The 17,504-nt window shown below is 38.8% G+C and overlaps 1 protein-coding gene and 1 long non-coding RNA gene across 3 annotated transcripts in view; one reads left to right on the forward strand and one right to left on the reverse strand.

Moving 5' to 3' along the window:
• LOC110223277 (uncharacterized) overlaps window positions 1-7,050 on the reverse strand; it is a 29,141-nt gene extending 22,091 nt beyond the window's left edge. For both annotated transcript variants that reach the window (XR_002328645.2, XR_002328647.2), the window contains exon 1: window positions 6,798-7,050. This is a non-coding gene — a long non-coding RNA (uncharacterized LOC110223277). The remainder of the gene's footprint in view (window positions 1-6,797) is intronic.
• PLEKHM3 (pleckstrin homology domain containing M3) overlaps window positions 1-17,504 on the forward strand; it is a 195,115-nt gene that overhangs the window by 28,660 nt on the left and 148,951 nt on the right.

The raw sequence follows: 17,504 nt of genomic DNA on the forward strand, positions 1-17,504 counted from the left end.
TTATAGGCCATATTATGGAGCTATATAATAATAGGATCATAGATCTACTGTTATAAGGGATATTAAAGACCATGTAGTCCACCCCACCCCTCATTTTCTATGTACAGAAACTAAGGCCCCCAGAAGGGAAGTGACTTGCTTAGATTTCACCAGATACTTGGGATCAAAGGTAATTTGACCAAAGCATAAACAGAACTAGAACCCAGGTCTTAGGTCTCTGAATAAGGATCATTGCACATTTGGCAACTGAAGTTTGATCCCAGGTAAGAAGTTTGGCTCCAAAGGTAGACTCACAACTCTCTTCGGAAGGGCTGCTCTAAAGAAGAGATGTGAGAAGGTTCCCCCTCTGCTTTGCAGAAGTGGGAGACATTGCAAACTTTTTCAATATGCTAGTTAGTTTTACTGAGCTGATTTTTTAATCTCTTTTTGATTCTTTGTTATGAAGGATTGCTCTTTGGAATGAGGTACTAGAAATATACAGATGGGAAATGTAGATAATGTTAAAAAAAAAAGATATCAGTAAAAAGTACTGGCAATTCCTAGGGTCAGTAACTGTCTTCTGACAGTGATCTCATCTGATCCTATTAGGTAAGAATCTGGAAAGCTATCCCCTAAGGAAAGTTTAGGGCTGGCTAAAATGAAAAACTTATTTAGCAGGGTCATAACCCATCCAATGAACCAGTATCTCATTTTTAGGGGGAAGAATAGGATAGCTGATGTCTTCTAGAGCAACTGTATTACTATAAGATATGAAAAAGGGGGTTTTAGTCAACTTATGATCTTTCAAAGCTCTACTTCTTTCTTCTCCAAAACTAAATTTGTTGTTCTGAGAAAATCTTAATTTAAAGTAATTATCTAAAATTTTAATTTAAATAAAATATTTACCTGTAGAATAATTTAAATAGGATCTGTTTTAAAAATCATCCTACTTGAAATAAACCCCACTCACAATTTATGAACAGTAAGATTAAGAATGAAAGAAGACTTTTGTCTAATAGAGAAAATTTGCATTCCTGTCCTTTAGATTTGCAGGTTTCAGGGGAAGGAGAATTTTTTTTTCCAGAACAGAAAGACTTTTTTTTTAAAGGAACAAGAGAGAATATCTAGGATTTAAGGATAAACAAGAAACATGTTCTTGGCTATAACTAAATTGTGGATTTCAGTCCTTGCTTTCTGAATTGAAAAATGAAACTTTTGAACTAATGAAGATAGAGTAGAAAAGTACATATTTAGTGATATAATGATGATGTCTCTTTTTGGGGAAAGACATCATTTGCTTAAAAGGATATTGATCATTAAATTAAATATAATCAGTCCCCTTTTGCCCACAATATGACAGTGATATTAAGCAGACATCTATAATACAGAATAATATAAACTAAAATCTGCTAAGTAGGTATTGTGTCAATCACAGGAGTAGAAGTGGTAATGAGGAAAGCATCCAAGAGATATTGAGTGTTGTTGATTTGAAACTTAAGTTCACTCAGATCTCTCCCATATTCTATTAAGACTACACTAGGAAAAGGTGCAGTTTTGTAATTGGGGTGGGGTGGAGGGATAGGTGAAGGCATAACAGTGATTTCTCTGGATCATTTTAGTATGAAACACTCCAGAAGGGAAGGATTTTGCTTTACTTAAATCCTTCTTTTACTTTGGGAAGTGCTGCATTCAAAGTCCATGATGTATGTATAGCTTCTGTCTATTACTTATTTGTCATCCTTTTCCTCCAGTCCTTTGAATACCAATATCCTTTCTATCACAAGTAGGAATGCTTTGTCTCCTGTAGGGGGCAGAATCTCAAAAGGAAAAAAAGAATAACTTCTAAGTGATGCAATGGAGTATTTTTCTTTTAAATGTTCTCTATTGATATTCTGTATATCAGAGGTCATGATGGCAAAATAATGTTTTAAAATGGATTTATATTTCTCAAATATAGATACACTTGACCTGATGATTCTTAATTTCTTAGCCACCTCTTTTAGCCTTATAACTACACTAAAACATACACACACACACACACACACACACACACACACACACACACACACACACACACATACACACACATTTAGGTGGAGAAGGAGGAATTTGATAAAAAAAATGCTTAGCACTTGGAATATATACTTTTAAATTGAACTTAACTTTTCATAATTACAACTAATAGTTTGTAATACTTCAATATTTAGAGAACATATTTTTTCATGTTGATATATCTCCTTGCCCCTCCCCCTTAAATATTGGGAGAATCATAAAACATAAAAATATAATACGGATAAGAATTCCGCTGGGTAACTCTTTCCTAGGGTATCATTCATTTGCTGTTCCCTAGGGGAGCCACAAATATTGGCTTTTCAGTTCACTAAGTATTGCAAATGGTCTTGTTTTGCAAGATTCTTTTGGTAAGGAAAAGAATTTTCTATGTTCCTTTTTAAATCTTATACATGCCTTCCAGAGACTGTGGGATGTTATCATTCTGAAAGTCCTGAGGCCTGGCTTTTGAAAACTTATTGTGCTTTATATTTACATGACTATAGATTTCTTATTTCACACGCCTGTCTTTTTACTACTTCATTTGATTCGCTGTGTGCATTCTTAATTGTAAGTCTGCATAATGTGTATGTATTTGTATAGCTTATTAGGGTATTATTATATGATCTTCAGTTTAAAGGTTACCAAGTAAAATTTGATGGTTAGCTGTACAAATTGCTGTGTGGCTATAAATTATTCTACAGGTATGTGTACTCAGAGAGAGCTAGATTTTTATAACCAGTAAATTAAGGAGTTGTTATTTGAATTAGATTTCTTAATTTTACCAAGACATTTGACCTCTGATTTCCTATAAGTAATGAACTTTTTAGTGTATTTAAAATGCCATCAATTAGAACAAGCAATGAGTATTTATTGATCGACATACCTCAAGAGATAAAGAAGTTTAAAATGTGGTTCCTGTTTTCTAGGAGATGGGAAGATAAAATGAATATGTAGTGAAACAAATAGCACCCAGTAGAATCAGGTGCTAAACTATATGACATTATTGATTGCATAGGTGCTCTAGGAGTTCAGAGAAAAGGAAAATCAAATGCATGCTAGGGTATCTCATAGAATGTTAGAGCCAAAAGGACATTTGAGTGTATTTTCTTGATCAGACTCCTAGAGTTACCCAACTGGAAGGGACCTTTTTCACAAATAAAGAAATCAACCCCACATCAGGTCTTCGTACCCAGTCCTCTTGTTCTCCCTCCTCCACCAGGCTGGCTCCAGGGAGAGTTGAAAGAGTTAGGGAAGGACTCATGCCAAAGGCAGAAGTACAGCAGATTCAGAGGTTGGAAGGATGTAGAAAATTAGAATGTTGAAGCTCAGAAAAGTCATAGGAATCATCTGCAGTAATACCACCCCCACATTTTATAGATGAGGAAACTGTTCAATCTAGCTAATAATTACCGAGCTAGGTCCAGGATTTTAGGTAGAGGAAGCTATGTGAAGGAGACGACATGGAGGCAGAAGTGAGGCTGACTGTGTTCATGAGACAATGAAGATACCTCAGTTACTAGAAGGGAGAGAAGTAGTGAAAAATGAAGTGGGAGAGACAAGGCCAGGCATGAGTATAGAGGGCCTTGAAAGCCAGGAAAAAGAATTTACATTTGATATAGGACTAAATAGGGGGCCCATGAAGATTTTTGAACAGAGAATACATATATTATTCATTCCATAAGTACCACATGATAAAAGTTATGTTAAAGGGGAATTAGCATTTCGGTGGCTTCATTTACACATGTCTAATTTTATGAACAGCTTTTCAGGAATAAAGCTATTTAAGATTTACAAATTCCTTTCTCACAACTACGGTGTGAGACCATGAAATCTGTAATAAACCATGTAATAGGTAATAAATTTGTAAAACCATGTAATATGTTACTTTAAGTCATGGGTAGGAGGTACGTATCATTAAAATATTAATTGGTTGATAAGACATTGTCATCATGTCTTTTGTTGTTGTCATTGGTAGTGGTGTCTGGACTTAGGAGTCGTGGACTACCGTCAGTATGGGAAGCTCCCTCCAATTCAGCTGTAATTTTACAGTCTTTGAGAGTTACTTGGCTCTGAGAGATTAAGGGACTTGCCCATGCCAACACCTAGTCTCTCCCAGAGGCAGGAATTAAAGCCACGTCTTCCAGGTTTCAGGGCTGGTCTTCTGTTCTTACATTCCCCTGCCTCTTCATCAGTGGGGTAAAAACCTCCAATAAGCACCCTGTGCAAGTGCTTCTGAATTAATGCTCTGCCATATCCGAGGTGCTGGAGGTTGTGAGGAAGCAGCCTAGCATCTGGAGAGGTCCAGATATGTATGAATGTATCTATGCAGGGAATTTCAAGATGTGAAATGTGCATATATTTTAGTTGGCAATAGTATTATAAAACAGAGTTTTGTTGAATAGTCTAAAAATCCAGAAGCATAACTATCAGAACCCTTTCGAAAAAGCATTCAGCTGCTTATATAAACAAGTTGTGACAACACACACAGGAATGTTTTCAAATCTTCCCATGTGTAACTAATGTCATCTTGAACTGTGAGCAGTGCTGTTCCCCTGTTTCAGAACTTAGGCTATGGAAATAAGAGAGTGGAGGAGGAACAGTGAGCCTTGGCTATTCCCTGCCTCAGTTTTCACACTAGGCAGTTTCTGCTGTTTTACTCCTCAGGCTGCTGTTTAACCTCCCTGGCCGCTGCGGAGCATTGGGAAGAGCTGGGGGGGGGGTGTCCAGCCTTGGGGAGGGACAAGCTGTAGGGGGAGAAAAAAGTTTTGCTGTGAATTCTTCTGCCATTTAGTGCAAATTCCTGTAATTACCGTCATTGTGTCCCGTCTGAATGGCACAGAATACAGCAGAAGCCATTCCTAATTGAGACCTTACAGGAGGTACAAATCCCTTCTTTGTGCAGCCTGACAAATTAGTGCCAGAAAGTGGCAGGGTCCGAGTGGAATCAAAGGCAAGAAACACAAAGATGGAACTTAAGGCTACAGTAATAACCCTCTCTTGTCCTGCAGGAAAAAAAATAATGACCAATGAAAAATGAAGTTTTTTTTGTTCTAAATTCCCTTGACATGACAGCACCTCAGGGCTGCTCTATTTATTTAGCAAAAGTGATTAAATAGTAATACAACAGGGCTGCCCATTGTTTCCCATGCTACCCCCCACCCCACAGACCCCTGCTGTCTTGGCTAATTGATTGACAATGAACCTCTGATAAAGAAGTAAGTTGGGAGGACCTGGTGGGGACATTTTTTTCCCTTTCTTTGTGTGCCTGAGTGTGTGTGTGTTTTATTTCATTTTTGTTTGAATTGCACTCTCTGGTTTTTCTTTGTCCTCTCTCTCCCCTTTTCTCCCTCAACCCCTTTCCTTTTTTTTTCTCCAAAGCTTTTCAGGATCTGCTCCCAGCTGACATTCACAAACAGGTAGAGAGGAATTAGGATTGTGGTGCATAGCTTTTGACAAGTTTATCTTGGGGGCTAACTTCCCCTTCCCCCAGCTCTGGTTAAGACAGAGACACAGTGTGAGATGCAGTCCTAAGAGGAAAAAGGGGAGGGGGAGGGAAAGAGGAGTGCAGATTGTTGGTGCATGAGGGTCAGAAGGAGAGTTCAAAAACAAGTTTTCCATTTGTGTGAATGATGTCTGTACTATCTTTGCATAAAAGTTTCTCCCATATTTCCCTATATTGCGTTCTTCCTCTCAGTATCTGCCCTGACATTCTACGTTACAATCAATGTTTTCTGATCCTCACTTCCAGATCACTGTGACCAAATAAGGGTAAAATCTAGCTGAATGTCACAGTAACTGTATCTTGAAAGATGCTCAAAGTTTCATTAAGATGAGATATATAATTAATGGATCACCCTTTTATGTTCACCCAGCTCAGCTATAGCTTAAACCTCTAATTTAACAGACTGAAAGTTATAGCTAGGAAAAGAAATAATTTCAAGTTGCTAAGAAAAAATAATATACTAAACAAATAGTCCCAGCATTTCTAATATCACATGGCAACCCATGTGATAAGTGGAAGCCATTTTTTCGCAAATTTTTGTTACATGTATTATTGGGGTTTGGGTAGGAAAGATACCTTTAACTTAGCTATACAGGTCTGCTGTCATGTTTGTGGTAGTTAATTATTCATTAAATCTGAAGGAAGCAATGTTTCCGAGTTGGTCATTGCTGCCCATTGGCCTCAGGGCAAACTCTACAGGATGTCAACTTTTAAGGGAAGGAGGAACTGATTTTCTGAACATCTGTACAAATGAGTTCAGGCAAAGGACCATAGGCTTCCAAGCACAGAGCATCATCACTCCAGGAATTTTATATTGAACTCTAAGCAAATAGGGAGTCCTATTTGTAACCACATCTTACATTTTCTAGGGAAATGGGGAACCAGGGATAGAGTGGGCGTTTTATTTTTATGACTCTCTCTAAACCTTATTTTAGTTCTTCCTTCCACATTTCACCTCCATTAGGCTGAAAGGCTAATCACTAGGGAAATAGATTTGTTTGAGGGGAGCTGGCAATAGCAGTGAGGTGAAAGGAAGAAGAGAAGAAGAAAAGGATACACACACACACACACACACACACACACACATGCACACGCACGCACGCGGAACCAATCAATCTTGACAGTGTGAATTGTTTTTCCAGATTATATACTTCTAAGTTTTTGTTATTGATGATATTGTATCTGATTACCCTTACATAGCAGCAGTCCTTTTGGTGAAAAAAACAAATCATCTGTAAAGTGGAGGTAATAACACTTGCCTTACCAGTTCCACTTTGGGACAGCTCTGACTGCTAGGAAGTAAGCTGAAATTTGTCCTCTTGTGACTTCCATTCTTTGCTCCTGGGTCTTCCCTCTGGGGCCACACAGAACCAGTCTCCTATGTGACAGCCTGAAAACAGCTGTCACATCCCCCTGAGTCTTCTCTTTTCCAGACTAAATATCCTCTAGCCCTTCAACCAGTTCTTACATCACCATCCATTATCTATGTACATAGTGTGTTCCCACAGGAGAATATAAGCTCTTTAAGCACAAGTTTGGTGTTTTTTCTGTTTGTGTCCTTAGTGCCTCTCACAGGGCCTGGCACTTGGTAGTTGCTCAATCAACACTTATTGAATTGAAATAAATGGAATTGCCTACCTTACAAAGTTGTTTGGAGGGAAATGCTTTGTAAATCTTAAGTGCTAGATAAATGTGAGACATTGTCGTTGTTTGTTATTGGTTGTTATGGAAGTAGAAGAAAGAGGTTGCTGATAGTGAAGTCCTTGAGTAGAATAGGGAAGGTGATACACCTTCTTCACTGTACTGTGTTCTCCAGTCAGAATCCTGGCAAACCAGGAGTGGAGCCTGTCTGGGCAAGGACAACTGGCTTGGGAGCCTCGCAGAGTTTGAGCTTGACTGGTAAAGAGACGCACTGAATAAAGTGAAAAAATAAAACCAGAGAAGAGGGAACAGAAAGCTCCTCTCATGGGAAAGCTAATAGAACTCCCAAAGAAATGACCAGCAAAATGAGATCCAATACAATGAATGATTTCTACAGGATAAAAGAAAACAATGAGAAATCTCCAAAAGGAAAGAGCAAAACAAAAACAAAAAAAAAACCCTGTACTTTTAGAACAGAAAATGGAGAGATTGTAAAAACCTCTAGAATGACTTAGAATAGGAGTAAGAAATGTAAAGGTAAATCTGATACCTGTAAAACTGGAAATATGGGGACAACTAGGTAGTGCAGTGGATAGAGCACAGGCCCTGGATTCAGGAGGACCTGAGTTCAAATCTGGCCTCAGACATATAACACTTACTTACTAGCTGTGTGACTCTGGGTTAAGTCACTTAACCCCATTGCCTAGCCAAAACAAAAACAAAACCAAAAACTGGAAATATGATTGCTAAAGGATATCCATATCGCCTCCCATCCTTAAAAAACTCACTTGATTCTACCATCCTGTCATGCTACCATCCTACAGTGCTTTTTCCTGTAGCTGTTCCCTAGGAGGAATGGGTGGGAGTCACAAGCTGTCCACTCAATAATCTTGCTTCATGCTCTCTTCTCAACCCCTTCCAATCTAGCTTTCTGCTTCAATATTCAACTGAAATTTCTCTCTCCTAAATTAATAACAATCTCTTAATTTCTGAATTGAATTGCTTTTCCTTAGTCCTAATCTTTCTTGGTGTTTTGACACTGTTAACTACCTTCTCCTGAATCATCTCTTCTCTGGGTTTTTTAGTTCTCTAGTCTGGTTGCTCCTTCCAAGTCTCTTCTTAATCATCTTTGTCTTACCCCCCCACCCCCAACCATGGGCACAGTTCCAGATTCTATGACTAAACTCTACCAACCTAGACATTTTTTTTCTCAGTGATCTCATAAGTTCCCATGGTTTTAATTGCTATCTATGGCGATCACTGTCAGATCTAAACATTTAGCCGTTAATCTTTCTCCTAAACTGCATTCCCACATCACCTACTGCCTTTTGAAAATGCAAACTGAATTTTCTGTAGGCATCTCAAATTCAGTATGTTCAAAACAGAACCTATTCCTTCCTCTCAAACTCATTCCTTTCCTGAACTTCTTCATTTTTGACAAGGGTGCTAACATTCTTCCAGGCTCCTGTGTTCACAACCTCTGAGTTATCCATAGCTCTTCATTCTCCCTCACCTTTATAGCCAGTTAGTTGCCAAGTCCTGTCAATTCCACTTCCACAACATCTCTTGCATCTTCCCCATTCTTTCCCTTCACATAGCCAGTACCCTTGTCTAAGGTGTCTAAGCACCCTTGCAAGTAAAACTTATTTTAAATTCCGTATTTTATATATATATATATATATGTGTGTGTGTGTGTGTGTGCTTGCATGTATATATACATTTACATACACACATGCATATATATGTAGAAATTAATAAATTAATCATTCACGTGATGGTATAGAAGAATGTTATACAAAAAAAATTTATGTTGATATATACACGAAAGCTCAGAAAGTTGCTCAGCTACTTATTAGCTCTTTATAAATGTAGGCAACATGATTTTGTAGGCTATAAATTTGCTTTTCTGATTTATTCCTGGTATTCTCATCATAGAAGTCACATGATGTTCTTTGATACTGTTCAGAAGATGTAAAACCATTTTGAATTTCAGAAGATAGAGATCTTTTGATAGACCTCCCAGAACTTCATAGACCATAGCTGTGCTTGCCTTTTTTTTTTATTTCAACTGTTCATTCCTCCTAGTCTTTGTTACTGTACTTTGGTCTGAAAAGTTCTTGTACCCCTTTATGTTTAGCTTCTTTTTTGGTTAACATTGTTCTCATCGTGTGTTCAGCTCTAGCTAAATGCCTAAAATGAAAACTCAATTGTTCCCTGCCCCTTCATGTTTCCATTTTGGATAAAAGCTTTATATTTACTAGCCTTTCCTTGGTGGGGATGAAGTAGGGGGAGTAGGAATTTGTCCAGAAGTAGCAAAGATTCATTCGTTATTTGCTAGCCATGTTTCTTGATAATCCAATCTTTTCATGGAATCATAGGGCTACGAGTTAAGTACTTGACATTGAGGATTTTTTTAATATACCATTCCTCAATGAAAATTACCCTATTATCGCAAAAAATTTTGCCCACAAGATTTTATGATTTCTTTCAGTGATCTGTTCCAGTGTTTAGTATTACATTTCAAGAGTTAGTTCCTTCTTTCTAGATTCCTTCTGCAGCTTAAGTATACTTGCTACATTCTGTCCACAGTTAAAGAGTATCTTGGTACATCTCTCATTTTGGAACCTCAAACTACAAAAAGTATTCTTAAAAGGTTTTAACCAGTGGTGAGTAAGATAGTGATTGTGTATTGGTAGAATGCCCACTGGATTTGGACTCAGGCCCTGACTTGAAGCTCAACTAGTGTTGTGTTGTAAGCATCAGGTGTCATAATGTTTGTAAAATGCTTGGTAAACCTGAAAGCATTAGAAGATGTCAGTTACAGGTTAGTATTACTTACTACTTGTGTGAAAACAGGCAAAACATTTACCTTCTTTGGGTCTCAGGGTTGGGCTTAGTTGATCGCTGAGCTCCCTTTTAGCATTAGAGCCAATGATTAAGATTAGTTTAAACTCCCTGACTACAAGGTGCTCCTTTTTGTGCATCTAAAGATCAGGCTTGTTTTTTTTTCTTTTTATTGATGAATCATTTTTGTTTTCAGCTTTTGATCCACATAATGAGCCCTTATTCTGTCATTGCTATAGCCATTCATTCCCCATCTTGCACCTGTTTGTTATTTTCTCTTTACATGCTAACTCAGTTTTTTCCCTGTTGAATTTCATTCTGTTAGTTCTTACCTCTGACTTAGGAAGTTTGATTTTACTAACTATGGTATATAGTTATGCTATAGAAATGTAGGCCAATACTGTAATGATAGTACTGGTCATTTCTTCCAATTTACCTCCTGGTTTGTTGTCATCTATCTGACACAGTAGAGAGCTCACTGAACTTGAAATCAAAAGACCTAGGTTTAAATACTAGCATTGCCCCTTATTCATAACTGCATGGCCATGGGCACATCTCTTAACTGTCTGGAGACTCAGTTTTCTTATCAATAAAAATACGGATAATGTTACTTATACTTGTCACGAGGGTTCTATAAGAAAGTTCTTTTTAAGCTTTAAATTGTTATATAAATATGAGTTATTCTAAGCAGACATGTTGGATTTTTTTCTTTTGACCATCTCAACCACTCATAAAAGTATTACAGATAAAGCCCAGCAGTGACGCCATAAGCCCAGCAGTGACTTATTTTTTCTCCCCAGGTTACTCATTGATAACCATTCTCTAATCTACCAAGTCCAGACCCTAAATTGAGAACTCATGGGAATGTCTTCTTGGAAGGGGGCTCATACAATTCTCAAAATTAATAGAATTTTAATTAAGCTTAATTATAAGAAATAAGCATGCACTTAGCACAGTGCTTGGTACATAGGCACTTAATAAATGCTAGTTGAATGACTGGATGCTGCACAGTACTCTCTGAAGAGAAGTAGGAATGACACTATCTTTTTTTTTTAATGAGGGTAAGGTATTCACAGCTGCAAAAAGTTTGGGAATCACAGTTACCATCAGTGATGTGCCAGTGGTCATATCTAGACCGTATTTTTTGTTATGATAAGTGCATCATATAGAACAAAATAAGAAGCTCGGGCAGCTCAAAGGCCTGGACAGCAGTCGTTTTCACCTCCATCCATCAGGGCTACTGCTCAGATGCACATGAGTGTTTCAAATTCAGTTTGAAGCATTTGCCCTTTTTCTTCATTTTGGCCAACTAAAATGACATGCTTTGCCAGCTGTAGTCAGACCTAACAAAATAATTGATACAAATGATATGATGATTGGGAAGGAACCAGACTCAGAAGGGCAAGCAAAAAATTAGAACTTGGAGAGCTTAGTATCTCGTTGGAGTCATGTGAATCAGCTTTATCTGCATAATTTTGGGGAATGTTAAACTAGCTCACAAGATTGGGGTTATAAAACTGCATGTGATTAAAAAGTTGTAAAGCAGTGGTAGCAAAATCAAACAGAAACAGGGCTCACTAAAATATGCATAAGGATCCCTGCATGCTGCATATTGATTTAATTTTAAAATGTAATGATATTTATGTCTTATTTTTATTTTGTTAAGTATTTTCCAATTACATTTTAATTTGGTTCTGGCCACACTTGGGAATGTGATCCCATGTTTGGCACCCCTGTTATAAAGCAATGGTCAAAGAAAATATCAATCAGTAAACATTTGTTAAGTACCTTCTGTGTGCCAGGCACTCTGCTAAGCATGAGGAATACAAAAAGAGTCAAAAGATAGTCCTTGTTCTCAAAGAGCTCGTAGTCTAATGAGTGAGACAACATGCAAATAATTATGTAGGATAAATCTGAGAAAATCAACCAGAGGAAGGCATTAGCATTAAGGGGGATCAAGAAGGGCTTCTTATAGAAGGTGAGATTTTAGCTGGGAAGTCAAGAGCAGCCAGGAAGCAGAGATGAGGAGGGAAATAATTACAGTTATGGGGGATAGCCAGAGAAAGTGTCCAGAACTGGGAGATAAGGGTCTTGTTTCAGTAACAATGGATCACAAAGTACTTAGGGGTGGGGAATGTAAAGAGTAAAAAGACTGGAAGGGTAGAAGGGCAGGTTATGAAAGGCACCAAAAACACCAGAGGGTTTGACATTGAAACTTAAGGGAAGTAAGAAGCCACTTGAGTTCATGGAGCAGGAGGAAGACTTGGTGGGACCCATGCTTTAGGAAAGTTAATTTGATAGCAGAGTAGATCAGATAGATTGGAGGCAGGGAGAACAAGAACCAGCAGGCTATGACAGTGGTGGAGGCAGGAGTAATGGGGCCTGAACCAGGATGGTGGCAGTGTCAGAGAAAAGGAAGAAATGTTATGAAGGCAAAATCAGTAGGCGTGTGTGACAGATTGGATATGGCGGGCAAGGGCAAGGCGGGTAGAGAGAGAGGAGTCAAGGACAACACCCAGATGGTGAGCCTGGGTGACGGGGAGGACGGTGATACCCTTGATAATAACAGGTCAGAAGAGGGAGGAGGTTTTGTGATGAAAGATATAATTAATTCAGTTTTGGACACTTTGAATTTAAGATATCTATGGGATATCCATTAGGTAGGTAGAGATGGGAGCCTGGAGGTCAGGAAAGAGGTTAGAGCTCAATAAGTAGATTTGAGAATCATCAGCATAGAAATGATCATTGAATCTATTGGAGCTAATGAGATCATCGAGCAAACTAGGAAGAGAAGAGGGCCCAAAACTGAGTCCCATGGGCCACCCATCAATTTGTAAGCATTACCTGGATGGTGAGCCAGCGCAAAAGAAACTGAGGAGTGGTCAGATAGGTAGGGATAAGAAGAGAAGGAGGATGGAGTAGTGTTATGAAAACCTAGAGAAAAGAGAGTGTCAAGGAAAAACAGGGGTGGTCCATAGTTTCAAAGGCTACAGAGAGTTCAGGAAGAATGTGAATTGAGAAACAACCATTATATTTGACAACTAAAAGATCGTTGGTAACTTCAGACAGGGGAGTTTCAGTTGAATAAAGTAATAAGAAGCAAGATTAGAGCCCAGGTATAACAGAGATTGCAGAGAGTTGAGAAGAGAGTGAGAGGAAAGGAAGTAGAGGTATCTATATAGACAGCCTTCTAAAGGACTTTAGCTACAAAAGGGAGCAGAGATATGGGACAATAGTCACTGGGGATGGACAAATCAAGTGAGAATTTTGAAAGGATGAGAAAGATATAGGTATGTTTATTGGCAACAGGTAAGCAGCCAGTTGACAGGGAGAGATTGAAGATAAATGAGAGAAGGGGGGAGGGGTGGCTGTGACAGAAAGAGCAGTTTCCTGGAAAAGACCAGATGGAATGGGATCACTCGTACATGTAGAAGGGTTTGCCTTGAGAAGGAGAAGGGCCACCTCTTCATGTGAGGTGGGTGAAGGGAGAGTGGCAAAAGACATCTGATTTAAGATGTGGACAAAGGGCAAAAAGGAAACTCTTGATGAATGTTCTCCCCCTCTTTCCTCACTTTTTGGTGAGGCAATCAGGGTTAAATGACTTGCCCAGGGTCACACAGCTAGTAAGGGTCAAGTGTCTGAGGTCAAATTTGAACTCAGGTCCTCCTGGCTCCAGGGCCGGTGCTCCATCCACTGTACCATCTACCTACCCCGTCCTCAACTTTTTCGATGAAATATGAGATAACATTCTCAGTGGAGAAGGGAAGGGAGAAAGAGCTACAAGAAGTTTGAAGAGGGATAAAAAGATTTGTAAAAACTGCTGTGATGAGTAGGATAGTAAATTAGTTAAGGAGGTATAAATATCTACATGGTGGTGTGCGAATTATTTCAAAGTAAAATAATTAAATTTCTGAACTTATACAATAAACCTTACAACTTTGTGTTTACATTTTAAAGTACTTTTAATGCAGTTTTGCGCCAAATTCACAAGATTTCAACACATTTGAAAAGTCTTTGACCATACTGGATAACACACACATGTTTAATCAACAATCCATTTTCCCAAGTCTGCGCTTGATTATTGCCCATACTTTTTTCAGTGGTGTTTAAATCAAGCAAATTTCCAGATCACTGAAGCATTTTTATCTCCATCTCTTGCATAAATTTCTTATCCTTCTTTAATGTGTGACATGGTGCAAGCTCATGTTGCAGCTCCATTTGGGATTTCTGTAATTCAGGAACGATTCTGCTTCTTAGGATATCAATATATTTTTCAGAACTCATCAGTCCCTCAATTAGAATAAGATTGCCAGGCCTACTGGAAGTAAAACATTTCAAACATTTTTTGTGTCTAGAAATACACATGTCTACTAAATACTCCCAGTTCTTACTGGCTCACCTGGACTTTTGACAATGGTTTTGGCATATCCTTAGGTGAAGAAGTGAGTTTTAGCAGTAAAAAACAGCCTTTTCCTCCCATTTGTAACAGAATCAGTAACAACCCTTCTAGCTGCCGGACCCCTCTTTGCTTTTTTTTTTCTAAAGGTTAATTGAGATGTTTCACAGCAGTAGTTTGTCAGTCCTTAGCCTGCATTTTTGTTTTCAGCAACACTTTCCTTCATGGTTTGTTGTGACTGACTGATGCTGTTTTATTGTGGGCTTGAATGATCTTTGAAACACTGGTCTTCACCCCACCAACAGCTGCTTCAATATCTATAACAGTCATTAAAATACTCTCTTTATGAGCTGTACCTTTTGCCTGTAGATCCTACCATTCCCCTCAAGCTGTTGTCTTATGTCTTTCCTCCCTTTCACCAAGCAATCTTCTAAACTCACTGCTTCCCCTTGTCTTCTCTCACTCCTCAGACCTTTGCAATCGTCTGCACCAAGCAGTGTTCTAAACTCACTGCTTCCCCTTGTCTTTTCTCACTCCTCAGACCTTTGCAATCGTCTTCACCAAGCAGTCTTCTAAACTCACTGCTTCCCCTTGACTTCTCTCACTCCTCAGACCTTTGTAATCATCACTTAATTGAAACTTCTCTCTCCAGTTACCAGTGATGTCTTAATCACCAAATCTGATGATTTTTTTAGATCCTTGTCTTTTTTTTTTTTGGTGAGGCATTTGGGGTTAAGTGATTTGCCCAGAGTCACACAGCTAGTAAGTGTTATGGGTCTGAGGCCAGATTTGAACTCAGGTCCTTCTGACACCAGGGCTGGTGCCCTATCCGCTGTGCCACTAGCTGTCCCTGATCCTTGTCCTTGTTAACCTATCTGCTGCATTTGTCATTTCTGACCATCCCCCACCTCCTGAAAACTCCCTTTTCTAGGTTTTTGTAACACTACGATTTCCTGGTTCTCCTACCTGTCTAACCTCCCATTTTCTGTTTCTTCGTTATTGAGATCATGCCTCCTAAATATGGGTACATTCCCCAAGACACTGTTGAAGACCTTCTCATTTTCTGTGTCTGTACTTTTAAGTGACCTCATCAGTTGCAGTGGGTTCATCTGTCATCTCTATGCTGATGACTCCCCTATCTGTTTATCCACAGCTCTAGTCTCTCCCCTGAGCTTCAGTCCTACATCACCAATTACTACTGGAAATTTCAAACTGGATGTCCCAGGAACATCTCAAACTCAGCATTTCTAGAACAGAACTCATTGTATTTCCTCCAAAACCTATCCCTCTTCCAGACTTCCCTATTTCTCCTGAAGGCACTACCATTCTTCCGGTTTCTCCGATTTTCAGCTTGATGTTATCCTTAACTCCTCAGTCTCTCTCACCCCACATATCTAGTCAGTTACCAAATCTTGCTGTCTCTACTTTTATACAAATCTCTTGCATCCAACCTCTTTTCTTCCTTTACACAGCTACCACCTTACTTCAGGCCCTCATCACTTCCTGCCTGGGGGGCTATTGTCATGGCAGTGTATTTCATTCTTTTGCTTCAAGTCCCTGCCTACTTCATTCTACCTTCCATGTTGCTGCCAAAGTGATTTTCCTGAAGTGCAGATCTGGCTATGTCCTATCCTTATTCAGTAAATCCAAGTAGTCCCCTGTTGCTTCTGGAATCAACAATAAACTGCTCTATTTGGCTTTCAGATCCCCTCACAATCCAATCCCCTAACCTATTTTTCTAGACTCATTGTATATTACTCTACCTCCCACACTTTGTTGTTCAACCAAACTGGCCTTCACTCCATTCTTCACACAGATATTCCATCTCCTTTTGTCTTCTTGACTTTTCAATGACTATCCCCCACACCTAGAATGTAATCTGTCCTTTCCTCTGCCTTACAGGATCCCTCCCTTCCTTTTGGATATAGTCTAAGAATCACCTTCTACATGAACTTTTCCTGATCTTAACTGCTAATGCCCTCCCTCTTAAATGACTTGATATTCACCTATTTCGTATTTGTTTTCACATTTGTTCTGTATATGGCTATATCGTTGTTGTCTCCTTTGTTAGAATGTAAAGCTATTTTCAGGTAGGGATTATTTCATTTATTATAGCACAGTGCCTAGTATATAGTAGGCCCCTAACAAATATTTGATTGATTAGTTGAGTAATATGCATTCTTAGTAACACAACAAAATAGAGTAATGAGACTCAACTGACACAGACAGAACTAAAGGTAAGAAACCAGTCCATCCAGTTTCATCTGGGCAAGGTCAACAGTTCTGTGTCAGAACCTGACTTGCAAGTACGTAGTCTCTTAATATCACCTCACTTTTCTTGGGTTTCTTTTACTGTTAACCATTTTATTCGTTTCTTACTCTGCATCTGTTTTCTCTTGGTAGAGAAATGAGAAGCAAAATAAGAGTAGACTAGTTCTCTTTTTTGCTCTCTATTTTCATTCATTTTGAGAACTACTTCTTTTCTAATCTTCCTCTTGTCCACAGTATAGCTTCTTTGCTCTTCTTAGTGTTTATTGCCAGCCTCGGCTCATTATTTCCTTCTCTCAGTCCCATCTTTCTAGTCCTTTCTATAACATTTGACACTATTGACCTTTCATTCTCTACTTCAGGTTACTTAACCCTGCTCCTTCAGTTCTCTTTCTACCCATGTGGCTGCTCTGCATTTTCCTTTGCTGGATGACTCACAATCCAGATATCAAAGACCAGTCTCTCTTCTGGACTTGAGTCCCCCATCACCAACTGTCCATTGGATTTTTTGAACAATATCCCATAGGTGTTGCAAACTTATGCCGCAAATCATCTTTTCCCCAAAACCCACCCTACTTCCAAACTTCTCTAATTCTGTTGAGGGTAGCACCATTCTTCTCTTATGAACCTTGGTTTACAACCTCAGAATCATCTTTGATTGCTCATTTTCCTTAATACTGTATATCTAATCAAGTTGCCAAGTCTTGTCAGTTCTACCTCTATGGTATCTTACCTCTACTCCCATGGCCATGAACCTAGGTCAAGCCACATCATCTCTGACCTAGATTCTGCAATAGCCTTCTAATTGGTCTCTCTCTCATC

This window comes from Phascolarctos cinereus, unplaced genomic scaffold, assembly GCF_003287225.1.
Source record: "Phascolarctos cinereus isolate Bilbo 61053 unplaced genomic scaffold, phaCin_HiC Scaffold_7;HRSCAF=346, whole genome shotgun sequence".
Classification (NCBI taxonomy): domain Eukaryota; kingdom Metazoa; phylum Chordata; class Mammalia; order Diprotodontia; family Phascolarctidae; genus Phascolarctos; species Phascolarctos cinereus.